This window comes from Mesoplodon bidens (assembly GCF_964165515.1).
Source record: "Mesoplodon bidens genome assembly, contig: HAP1_SCAFFOLD_129, whole genome shotgun sequence".
Classification (NCBI taxonomy): Eukaryota; Metazoa; Chordata; class Mammalia; order Artiodactyla; family Ziphiidae; genus Mesoplodon; species Mesoplodon bidens.
In genome coordinates, this window is record NW_027671294.1 from 338,613 (window position 1) to 350,616 (window position 12,004).

The 12,004-nt window shown below is 35.6% G+C and overlaps 1 pseudogene across 1 annotated transcript in view; it reads right to left on the reverse strand.

Moving 5' to 3' along the window:
• Nucleotides 1-354: 354 nt before the first annotated feature.
• LOC308611597 (ankyrin repeat domain-containing protein 26-like) overlaps nt 355-12,004 on the reverse strand; it is a 159,969-nt pseudogene continuing 148,319 nt past the window's right edge. The window contains exons 48-52 of the transcript in view: nt 10,783-11,073; nt 9,979-10,196; nt 8,352-8,580; nt 1,673-1,718; nt 355-490 (exon numbers count right to left, since the gene is read on the reverse strand). The product of the transcript in view is annotated as an ankyrin repeat domain-containing protein 26-like (transcript). The remainder of the gene's footprint in view (nt 491-1,672; nt 1,719-8,351; nt 8,581-9,978; nt 10,197-10,782; nt 11,074-12,004) is intronic.

The following is a 12,004-nucleotide window of genomic DNA, read 5'->3' on the forward strand; positions in this document are numbered from 1 at the left end:
ATATCCAAATGATGTCTGTCTAAATCTTTAGGTCTGTATATCGTGATAAAATTGGAAATAGAAAAAAGCTATCAATCAACACCACTATATATTAATGACAAGTTTGGTTGTCTGGGTGCTGGTATCAGGGCTCAGTTTGAGTATGTAAAACTCAACAGTGTTTTGATTCACAAAATCTGATTAAAAGTAAGTTAGATGCAGAGAAACATGTTTTAAAATACTATATAAATTTTCATCATACACATATAATACAAAAATATTTTCCTTTAATCAAGATTTTCACGTCATGTTTAACGGGAAACAACTAAAATGTTATGCAAACAACCCAGGAGGGAGATTTTTACTATTTATCTTTTAGATCATATAATCTTTCTTCAAAATCTGTACATATCCTCGTGATGTTTTCAAAACTAGATCTTGATTTAGATTTGACTCATCAGTAGCTCCTAGATGAGAAGCTCTATAGCATGCTGATTCAATTCAGCAGCAGCTGAAAAGAAAAAGAAAGGATTATATTCTTTACCTAAAATACTTGAGTTAACTAAATATATGTTAGTAAAAAAAAAAACCTGAGACCTTTCTAAGCGTTCAGAAGAATGAAAAGTATCTATACACGACATAACAGAAAATACAAGATTACTAGTATATAATTTGCCTGTGGTTGCACGATGAATTAATTGCTTTTGTGGCTGAGTATCAGAGCTTCTGGCTTTCTCATTCGTCATTCATTTACTCAACAACCATCTGCTAAGGTGCTGTGACAAGCACTGAAACTACAAGATGAAGGTGACACAGTCCACCCTGAAAAATCATGCTATAAACTGGAAAAACAGACAAACAGGCAATTTCCATACAGAGTCATAAATACTATGACAGGTATAAAAGAGGGTACAAGGAACACTCAGAAGTGACACCCAGCTTTGTGTCAATACTGTCAGCTTTTTGGTGGAGGTGGTATGTAAGTGGATACCTGAAGGACAAGGGAAAAGTACGGGAGATGGAGGGAAGAGGCAAATACAAAGACTAAAGGTGAGGAAGAGCACCTGTGGGATTGCAAGCAGTCTATTTGACTAGATGTAGAGCAAAGGGGCAGAGGAAGGTAGTAAAGAGTTAAGGCTGAATACTATGACAGGACCCAAACTGATTTGGGTGTTTTTATTCCATGATAAGGAATTTGGAATATTTCCTGAGAGCGAAAGATAAACCAATGACAAAGTCAATGACAGGAAATTTTAATGTCAGCCACTAAGTGACAGCTACACGAACGTGACTGCTTGAGTCTGGGTTTTTTGGCCTTAATCACTGCCAGAAACTTGAGAAGTTGATAAACCCCATGTTTTCTAATAGTGTCAGTGTGCAGGTTGACAGTTCCACAGGGATGGCAGAAGTAGAGAGGAAGGATATAGCCAGAAATAAAAGAAATACATAGATTTTTTGAGATTTTTTTTTAAAGCTGTGGAACATGATGAATCAATGAGGAATCAGGATATTTTTCATTATGAATGTTCATTCTTTCACATTTTTTCATTAGATATGTATAAGAAAAGATATTTAACCTATCAATAGTATCTGTCATCCAAACAATGGAAAGAGATGCCATTTACTACTGAATATTTACAGTTTATTTCAGAAATCAATGTCTAAATTTAATTCATAAATTTCAGCAACATACCTTTTTCTAGTACTCTAGTTATATTTTTTTCCATCTCCTGCCACATCTGAAATAAGTCAAATATTATTTAAGTTAGACAAGAGACATTTTTGTAGGAATGATGTATAGCTTATGAAATGTGGCCTTTAAATAATACTTCTAGAGACTAGACCTAATTTGAGGATTGCTTAAATAGAAAAATAATCACATCAATAAAATAAAATAAATTCCTACTTATTTTGATTTTAGATAATAAAGAACATATATATGTAATGTTATTTAGATTAATCAGATAAAAAGTACAATAAATATCAGTCTACTGAATATACATAATTTCAGAGGGTGATATTTGATCTTATTGGTACAAACAAGTTTAAACGATTAAAGTCATATATATATTACAATGAATGCATTACTTTGCAATTCTTAGAAAAATTGCTCTTTCTAAAAGTTTAATCAGTTTTTTACTCTACTGGATCTTTCCTTAAAATGAGTTTTCCTTTCTTACACTTCTATATAACTAAAATTTTAAGGTATGTTCTATGGTAATAATTTTTCAACATAGAATCTTAAATCCATAAAATGGAATAAATGGTTCCGTTGTAATGTCATGTCAAAATTCTACGGGCAAAAAATTAAGTAAAGGTATTTTGCTGTCTATATTAGGACTGAAACATTTATTTCAGAAAATCTGCTTGAAGAAAGGAAAAGTAGAGGCTAGAGCCAGTTTTCAAACTCAGTTTCTGATTCATGACTTTCTAGAATTAGAAACAAGGAAAACAATACATAATTCTTTAACTGTAACTTTGTTTCCATTCTAGAAATTAGGGCCAACTTTTTGAAACATTTGACTAATTATAGTTATCTACTTAATTATGAAATGTGTGGGAACATTTCAAACTGTATTACAAGTGTCTCCACCTAGAGTGTTCTTTTAAAAATCTTTCTTATAAAAGGCACCCTCTCACTAAACAGGGTCTCAAATAGTATACTGAACATGACAAACACTGTGATGATAATGATATCATGATAGCCAACGCCTTTGTAAATTTTAGGTGCGAAGACAAATTTTTTGGCTAGCAGGTTTCCCAATATTTTCAGAGACTGTTTTCCATAACACTTTTCTGACAACAGCACTGTAGAGAGGCCCTATGAAATGAATAATGTGACAACATTACTAGACAGGTTTTGTGAAATTAATAACTCATAACAGATGAAGGAAGAAGCCTTTACTGAAATAATTTTGTATTACCATTAATAAACACTGCACAATGTAGGTCACGTTTTTACATGTGTTGAATTAGGGAATGACCCGTGTAAGATTACTCTCTTTTCCCCCAAAAGCTCTTTTCCTCAATATGTACTTCCAAGACCCTTATGTTGATTTCTAGGTGAAGATCATGTTCACCTGGAGGAAGTAGTTGGAAGTCGAACATTAATAAGGAGAACAGGGCTTCCCTGGTGGCACAGTGGTTGAGAGTCCGCCTGCCGATGCAGGGGACACGGGTTCTTGCCCCGGTCTGGGAAGACCCCACATGCTGCCGAGCGGCTGGGCCCGTGAGCCATGGAAGCTGAGCCTGCGCGTCCGGAGCCTGTGCTCCACAACGAGAGAGGCCGCAACAGTGAGAGGCCCGCGTACCGCAAAAAATAAATAAATAATAAGGAGAACACACCTGCACTTTTCTTTAAACTGTTCCATTTAACATAAACACAGAAAGGTGAGAAAATTATACACAGGAAAATAACATATCAGCAAGTTTTAATTTTAAAGATTTTTAGTTAGAAGGATTCTCTCACAACTGGTAGTTTCCAAACTATGTCCCATAGTAATGGAAGGTCCCTACTGAGGACACTGCAGGACTGAAGGAAAAAGAAGTCACAGCTTCAGGGTCTCCGCCACTCCTTTAGCTAAACAGTTCTATATTTGCCTCTGTTTTATATAATACAGTTTCATGCAAAATTTTTTTTTTAAAAAGAAAGGTTCTTTTCCTTGAAAGAAAATTTTTTAAGGTATGAGAGTCATTGATTTAGTCAAAGTCCCTAATTTTACAAAAGAGGTACCAAAGGGCCAGAGAGACTTTGTCACAAAGCCAACTTGTCACATAGCCAACGGCCTTCTCACTGAGTCTAGAGAGAGTTCTACGCCAGCTACTTCCACAGATTAAGAAAAAAAAACACATAGATTTTTAACTATAACTCAGAGAAAATGAATATGTAAAACTTTGTCATGTACCTCAATAACGTTTGATGCATAAGACATGAAATAGTAGCTTTCTAACTAAATTATATGTTTCAAAGGCATGAACAAGAATAAATTATCATAACTGCTATTAGTAGCAGTCAATATATTTAATTTATAAAGCACAGATTTTTTTTTTTTTAACCACAGGACTGGGAACTTGAAGGAGAAAATCTTTAGTTGAATCACACAGCCCAAAATTGAGGAGATTCTTCTTCTTTTTAAAAAAATTATTTATTTATTTATTTTTGCGGTACCTGGGCCTCTCACTGTTGTGGCCTCTCTCGTTGCGGAGCACAGGCTCCGGACGCGCAGGCTCAGCGGCCATGGCTCACGGACCCAGCTGCTCCGCGGAATGTGGGATCTTCCCAGACTGGGGCACGAACCCGTGTCCCCTGCATGGGCAGGCAGATTCTCAACCCCTGCGCCACCAGGGAAGCCTGAGGAGATTCTTCTTTAAAAGGATATTCGTTTCCTCCAAATAAAACTTGGTTTAACGAAATGAGTCAACAAATGAATTATCCACGTTGTGGGTTATTTATGGCAAAATTTAGAACACAAAACAGATTTCTCTTTACTATCTAGCATACTTCAATCTCTCATCATTAGTTTGTATGTACAAAAAACATGAGTGTAATCTCAATTAGAATTTAAATCCAGTCAGAAATTACAGGCTAATTCCTTGGCCTAAAGTTTCAACGTGAGGACTTACACTCCTACCCTCCTCATGAGAGGAGGGGAGATTTACCCAATGCGTGAATTTGGGAGAAGGAACTAAGAAGTGCTGGCTAGCTTCCGAATCTCTTCTTTGAGAAGGTGTGTGTGCCCTCAGCACCGGGAACTGGGGTCTGCTCTCATGCCCGCAGTAAGCAGCCTGCCCTGGGGCGGGGGTCAAGCATTTGCTTCCTCCCCTTAGGCCTAATTTGGGATGAAGTATTCTGAGGCCCACTGTGACTGCACACCTAAAGCACGTCCTCCAATTCGTTAGTTATGTGTCAGTAACAAAGCTCCTTAGTTGATCTCCAGCTGCTGACTCCCGCGTGCTGAACTCAGAAGGGGAAGAGAAGTGTCATCTGCCACCTACCCACCACAGCTCCAACAAGGCAGAGGACCACACGACACTGAGGGAACGTTTTCTTCTTCTTCCCTGACTTTATAATTAATGTACATTGGTCAACACAACCCCCACTATAAAGTAGGGGAAAGGTGAAAGGAACATTTTAGAAAGAAACGTAGTGAAGCCAGTAACAATATGAAGCACAACAAGTATGTGTTCGGTCACCCAACCGTAATGCATTACTGTTAAATTATATCTGAGACTGCAGGCTGGAAAATAATGTTGCACTCTCTTTTTAAGACCAATTTGATAAATATATACACACCACACACATACACATGCACACTCATTTCCAAAGTTAATTTATTTTCAGTAATTATTGCTACTTTTAAAATTTGATATCACTCATTTTAAATGTCACGAAAATGTAATACAATTAAGTCATTTAAACCACTTCAATTCATTATCCAATTGTAAACAGGCTAAGGTATGAAGGAAATTACACTTGGCAGTCTGTAGATATTAAGTACATATATTTTGCTGCAGAGAGAAGAACTGAGGAAGAATTTGTAGATCAAAGAGCTGAAAAACTAAGTACAGGAAAAAAAAATGAATGAAAGAAAAAGAACGGTTAAGAAGTTGAACTATTACCTCTATCTTTCAAAAGATAAAATGCCTACTCATTTGTCCATGTGGACAAAATGAAGTGGGAACAAGAAGGATTATACTGATATAATAAACTGAGACAATAAACAAGTTTATTGAACTCTGCCTGTGCCTTATGAGAAACTAGCTCAACTACTGTGGTAATTTGATTAGAGTTAAAACTCAAGAGTGGATAGGCACTGCCTTGGTGATGTAAACACGAGGCCTATTTTTTTAAAAAGAAATGTGACTCAATATTCTGGTGAGACACAAAATGTTGTGTCATATAAAAAGTCAAAGTCTTAGGAATATTAATTGTTTTAGCTTCAGTGCATTTGTATGACCACATTTAGAAAGAGAGTTGCTAAACTGAATGGACATTTGAGCAATTTTTTAAAGTACTTAAATAAATCATTAGAAAAAATTTCAAAGTGTCAGTAATGCACCAAAAGTCCAAAATCAGTCAATGTAAAATGTAATCCTCCTACTTAAGACAGATTTAAAGGGCATTTATTAAGTACTGTGGCCATGCATCGTGTTCGGCACACAAATACCTAAAAATTCTTGAACATAAAAAAAATCTTTAAACCAGTGAGATTGTGTCTGTTATAAAGTTGTCTGGAATAGGTTTTTAAGTTTTCAGTTCTTGAAAAAATTCTATGTGCAAGAAAATCTAACAGTGATGTAGCTATTTTGGCTAATGTTAACTTTTTGTATTTTATAATAATATAATTAAATAACACAATTGAAAAAAACCATAAAATTACTTCTGATATAAAGGACCAAACATCCCAGAATTAACTAGAATGTGAAAACTGAGGGTAAAATTAGCAAGACAGATACGCAGTAATCTCCTACCCCAACAATGGTATCAACTGCTAAGACTGAACTTCATGTACTGGTGAGGGAGGTAATAAATCTAAGTATTACGTACATGGAGAAAGCTTGCTGCTACAACCAGTGCAACTGAAACCACACACCTAGAGCAGTACTTTGCTATAATTATTTTCCTTAAAGTTAGGGGAAAATGCTGAGTAAGATAAAACTTCACAGTAGGAATAGTCCAAAATGTTAAAACATTGCAAATAAAGGAGAATGATAAACAAATGCGATCTTAATGCCATTTTTAACATTTTACTTTGTAGAATCATAGCTAAAACCTTTAGAAGGCTATTGTTTTATCATGTCCCATCCAAAAACCCACCTCTTTCTATCATTTAGGCAGTACGTTAACACCTCTCATAGTATTATTTTATGTTTTCCTAGTAGAAATAATTATATTCCTAGCAATTCCAGAAGGCACCTTCTTTCTGTAAGTCTTACTAAGAATTAGGTGAACAACAACTGTATAATAACTCTTCCGCGGCATTCTGTAGTCATTATGGAGACATGTCTTTGCACCTTGATAGAGTTAAGTAGTGCTCTTCAATCTCTCTTATTAAAACCAGCACGATTTGGCAAAGACCCCACAAGGGAACTATGTATACCTAGTAACTACAACATTGAGTTTAAAATAAACTATTTTCCGATTTATCTAGAATTACTAAAAAAATAAACGCCTCTTTCCTCCAAAAAAATTAAAGGAAAAAATTCCCGCAGAAATTTTCTCTCACATTGTTTTTGCATTCACACACTCTTTCATCTTCATCTTGTAAAATGATACATTGTTTGATTTTTTGGGTGACAACCCATGAGAACATTCTAAGTTTACATCATGCTTAGCAACTGACAGAGGGCTTGACATGCATTTTCTTTTCGACCCTGGAGTCCAGTTTCATGGCTCTGAAGCACTTAGACCCAATTTAGCCACAGCACTGTCTAAGAAACCTTAGCTTTGCTCTTCTATGATTTCTTACGACGTGAAGCCAAATGAGAAAACAGGTTGAGACGTCATTTAACAAGGCCTACTGTTCTCTGCATCAAGAACATCATGAAAACACCATCAAAACCATAACCCCGTGTGCACTGAGTGAGATGCATATTTTAATAACAATGATACACAATGAAAACCAGTTGCAATATAAAGACTCCCCATCATAGTCATCATTCATCCAGGTGATGGCAAGATAGAGACATAAGTGGACTTCATTTTAAAAGTTTAAATATTTGCTTTATTTACATATTTAGAAATGTTCTACAATTGCTCAGGAAGACATTTTATAAAAATTCAATAAAAATGCTCTAAGTAAAATAGCAATTAAGGATGCACTCTCATGTACGAAAATGACAAAAAAATTTAACTTAAACCCAGAAATTAACCTATTTAGTGCTACAAGTCTATTTAATTCACAAAAAGGATTTATCTAGGATTCCTTTAAATAAAAAAAAATCCATATATGGTTAAGTGTTTGGATGCCAATCATTCACTTATGCTTAGGGGTAGAAAAACTAGGGTGCAGCAAAACTTGAAAATGATTATGAACCATTGCCAAACTGAAATCATTTAGAAAGTATATCTTTGGTTATTAGCCAATAATATTTAATTTCTAAAATGGGATTTAACTGCAGTTTTTAGAAATTTAAAATTTGTCAGTTTAATTACATTTACTGAATAAAGTTCATGATAAATCTCTCTTGAAAATGAGAAATCCAGGGACTTTAAAAAATCATAAAATTTCTGTCTCTTTATTAGCACAATTAATTATGGCTTTTACTTCGTGTGTGTAAGTCAAATAAACAATTCAGAATTTCACCAAATTAAAAACAAGAATTATTATCAGAAATCTGAAACCCAAGGAAAAAAGGCTAATATAACTAACCTTGGTCCAGTAGATCTCCATGCTCTCATGTGAAGGGCGCCAACTTGAGGTAGAAATCCCTAAGTTTTCTCCTGGAGTAAGATATCTATTGAGCACTAAACTGTTATTAATATTTCCTACACAAGGTGGCTTCAGGACTGGCCTCGTAGTAAGAGTGCTGAGTAAAGGTCTGTTCTGCTGTTTCTCCACCAGTAGTTTGGTACTGACCTTTGCCAGCTTCTTATTAGTCCTGGGAAGATGGCAAAACACCAATTTCATTCATTGCATTTTCCCTAAATGATTTGTAAATGATTTGCATTTCTTAAATTGCCATAATAGTAAATGGAATGAACCATTAAACCACGTTTTAACACTGAAAATGGGTCAGAGCAGACCTATTATAAACAATTCTAGGTGTAAAATTATTCTAAAGAAGTATATATGTGTCTGGGGGATCCTTAACTAACAAGTCAGTCAAAGTCGGGAGAGGAGAGAAATGGCGTCAGCGATGGAGATGGCTTAACAGGTGACGCTTGCTGCCTTCTGCGATGGCTGCACTTAGACACCCACCTTTAGTAAACCAGTTCAGGGATGAAAAAACAAACCATCCCTCAAAGACATTTTCAAGCATTTGCTTTCACCACCCCTGTATACACATTTCACTCATTACCTCAGAGGAATTAAGCATTCGGTACTGAGGAATAATCTAGAGCAGCGGTCCCCAACCTTTCTGGCACCAGGGGCCAGTTTCATGGAAGACAACTTTTCCATGGATGGGGGTGTATGGGGGTTGTCAGGATGGTTCAGGCGGTAATGCGAGCGACGGGGGGCGATGGGGGGGCGGCAGGTGAAGCTTTGCTGGCTCGTCCACCGCTCACCTCCTGCTGTGCGGCCCGGTTCCTAACAGCCTGCGGACAGGTACCGGTAACACTGTTACTGAGGCACTGGGGGTGGGATCTGCCCTTGCGGTCTTCCACGCACACCCTCACGCAGGCCACCGTGTTATTTTTAGACACTTTGTGAATTATACGGCCCTTCGCCCCTCTGTTACTTTCCCCTTATTTCACAAGCATGCCTTTATGTAGAGTAGAAAAACTTCAGATACAGTAGTTTGTCTCAGGGCGCCCTCTAGCGATGATACCAAAGATCATAATCAAGAAAGTAAATTTACCAAATGCTAAAATGTGACGCTTTGCGTTTAAGCGGTAATCTTCCAAAAAATAATTAAACTCGTTAATATTTCTATTTACGGGAATTCCAACAAGAAATTTTATCTCAATTACAAAGTTTCAAAAACACTTAGCTTAAAGACTAAATCAGGTTAACTATTGGGTTGGCCAAAAAGTTCGTTTGGGTTTTTCCAGTAACATCTTACGGGAAGACACAAATGAACTTTTTGGCCAACGCAATATATGAAAATATAAAAAATAAAGTTATGTAAAACCAACAAAAAGGTGGGGAGATGCAAACTGGACTAACATTTTAAAGGTGACTTCACTTACTAACATCATTTTCCAAAGTTATACTATCTAGTTAGCTTTCACTTCCTACTAATCTCATGAACCTGGCTCAATAAAAATTATGCTTTAGAGGCAAATTAATGAGCTAAATTTAAATTTATTTTCTATGATTCTACGTTTTGACTTACTTCTTTAGTTTATTTGCCAATGAGTTTCTAACTTTTAGTTCTTCGAGGTAGAGTTGCTTATATTTTTCCAACTCTGCTTTAGTAGAATCTTCTTGAAAAGTTTTCATTTTGGAGAGTTCAGATTCCAGATCTTTAATTCTCAGTTCCATTGGACTTCTTATTGAAGCATTATTATTCTCTCTTAACTGCTCTAAGTTTTCTTGAGATGCTGCTTGTGTCTAAAGTCAAATAGAAACATACATGTTTAAAATAATTATAACCTGAATAATTATAGTATATTTGTTCCCTTTAGTTTTGTGTCAGTGATTCAGAGAGCAATTTTAAATGTGAAAAAAAGCTGAACTTTAAAAATATTTATCATCAATGTAAACTGAATTAAATCTTAATTATAAAATTAAAGTTGGATCCTTCTTATATTCGTACTCATGTAATCTGATAATTCAAAGAATAATAGGATCAATTTAAAAATTTTTAAATTGAACAATACAGCTAAGAATAATCCAAGAGTATAGTACAATTTCTAAATCATAATATTTTCTTTTCATCCTAATAGTTTTGTTTTATACCAGTTGGTCTTAAAAATAAAATGATTCCCTAGTGAGAATCGTTCTGAAAGATCAATTTAGTGAGAATAATGATGGAAACTGAAATATTTAAAGGGAGAAACAAATGCCACCTTCCTTCCAGAAATTTACTAACAAACTGCTATAAGGGAAGTAGAAGAAACATATAAAATGTATATATCTGAAATGTAATTTATAAATGTGAAGTGAATTAAAGCACATTACAGATCAAAAAATTAACCTGTAAAAATAGGTTGATTTCTTTTAATTTTTCTATTATATCCTGTCTTGCTCTTTCTTCAACCTCCCGTTTATACTGCTCTAATTGACTGTGTTCTATCATATTCATTTCTATATGACTTCTGAGGTTCACTACTTCTTGTTCCAACTTCTTTTTATTCTTCTCTAGTTTTTCACATTTCTTTTGCATTACTTTCATAGATAATAACTCCTGTTGAAGAACTTGATTTTTTGCACCCAGATGTAGACATTTTGAAGATGCAGTTTCCAGGTCTGCTGTAAGGTCATCAATCTTCATGAATAAAATAAAATCGCTTGGTAATTAGGGACGTAGACTGAGAATAGCCTAACTCAAAACCAGTATCCACTTTTAAAATAAATTCAGTTACAATAAAATGGTGTCTATATTGTAGCGTGTAGGACCTTGAATTACTAAGAAAATGAAGAAAAAAGTTCAAACCACCAAGAGCCACAAATATATATCCTTCACTGTCATCATTGTTACACAAAATTTGCATTTGATTTTATACTTTTATTCTTCTAGTGTTTCATGCCTTTCCTCCATAAAATGACTATAAGTCACCTCTTAGTAGAAAGCCTCTTACTCCTTCCCCACCCCCATCTTAACCCGCCATGATTTTTAAAGTTTTAGGGATATCATATTGAGTTATTTGGGGCTGAATTAATAAATGCCTCCCAAAATAAGACTCGGAAAATCAGACTCTAATGAGTCTTGTAAATATGGCTTCTAATACCATAAGCCTTTTTTCTGAACTACAAATATTTTATGCTAATTTGAATTGCATTCCAAGGAGAAATGCTTCGCAGGGTTAAGGAGAAATCACATCTCCCAGTGTAATAGTTTAGCGAGATGATCCATACATTTTTCTGAACAAAAAAATGCCATTAATTCTTGTAATGCTTTGTTACTTTCCACAGAATAAGAGAACATACTAAATAAAACAAACAAAAAAACTTGCTGGAATTTCAAGGACACTGAGTTGGGAAGAACTACTTCCCTTTAGACAGAATGATTATTTGGTCAGACAAGGCAAGTGGATGTGGTAGTTTAAAATCATGTCTACATGTTTTGAAACTGGTGGCGCAGTGGTTGAGAGTCCGCCTGCCGATGCAGGGGACACGGGCTCGTGCCCCGGTCCGGGAAGATCCCACATGCCACCGCGGAGCGGCTGGGCCCGTGAGCCATGGCCGCTGAGCCTGCA